At 40.3% G+C, this 1,148-nt stretch overlaps 1 pseudogene; it reads right to left on the bottom strand.

Moving 5' to 3' along the window:
• Nucleotides 1–43: 43 nt before the first annotated feature.
• Nucleotides 44–925, bottom strand: LOC111670262 (THO complex subunit 2 pseudogene; annotated as a pseudogene).
• Between the last annotated feature and the right edge of the window lie 223 nt (nucleotides 926–1,148).

Raw genomic sequence — 1,148 nt, 5'->3', positions numbered from 1 at the left:
CTTACAAAAATGTATGCATGACCAATGTGTTGATGGCAAAGACAAGAATCTCTCTTTATAACAGAAATGTGACATGATGCACAGAGTATATGAAAGAGCAGTCGACTTACCAAAATCTGATGGGCGTACATTGGACGAGACAGGAAGAAGGCAGCATCATGTGGAGTGTGGAACTGGTTACAAAGGATGTCAATAGAGGGAACTCGCTTGATGTAGTCTTCTGTGCTGAGGTTGGAGGCCAGAAAACCACCAAACTGCACCAAAGTGTCATGGCACTGCAAGAAGACAAAGAATTACCTTAGCAACAACAACAAAAAATATAAGTAAATTTCAACACTTATGTTTTAGGTTTATCTTGTTGGACAGCGCAGGCACATTTACTGTTTACTTTACTTCTAAAACCAAGAGATCGATTGGATTCATATATTTAGAGAGGGTGTATACCTGGTCATAGAGATGGCCAACAAGTTTAAGATGTTTTTCTCCACCTTCTAAGAAAACCACTCCGTTTCGTTGCTGAGCCATGAGTAGACACAGTGGCAGGGCCAGTTCGTGGTCCAGCAGTGCATCCTTCAGACGTTGTGATGACTTCTTAGTGTTCCTGATCTGGCCAAAGTAGCCGCCCTGTTGAAAGAGTCACAATGGGATGGAGGTGAGCTTGGATATAGCACTGGTCCAGGTAATCAGACTGATCTTGCACACAAGACTGCATTGAAGAATGATAACTGTACTTGAAACTATATACCTCAGCTTTGAGTTGCTCCCCTCCGGTCATGGCCTCCAACTGCTCTGAGGTCATCTCATCTGTGATCTCGATGCCGGCCATTTTCTGCACCACCTCTTTCAGGATCAGCAGGTCAAAACTACAGGGAGAGGAGAGACATATAAAGCAAAATGTATTTCCAGACATTCAACAAAGATGTATAAGGACTGAAGAAATGGCTGAGCATGGGGCATTAAAATAACTTCTTCCCAGCACAGATACATTTAAACATGTTACATAGTGAGAAGTTCAATAAATCCTTAGAATAATTTTTATAACGTTTTATTGTCAACATGTTTGTTTTTTTAAATGAATGAATGTTGAATGTCTCATTAAAACACCTGACATCAAATACATTTTAAGGAAAAGGCTTTTATTTTGAAAA

Source organism: Seriola lalandi, unplaced genomic scaffold, assembly GCF_002814215.2.
Source record: "Seriola lalandi dorsalis isolate HSWRI2012SDOR001 ecotype SW California unplaced genomic scaffold, Sedor1 jcf7180002005694, whole genome shotgun sequence".
Taxonomy (NCBI): Eukaryota; Metazoa; Chordata; class Actinopteri; order Carangiformes; family Carangidae; genus Seriola; species Seriola lalandi.
Note: the sequence above shows the minus strand (reverse complement) of the source record. Positions and strands in the feature narration are given on the sequence as shown.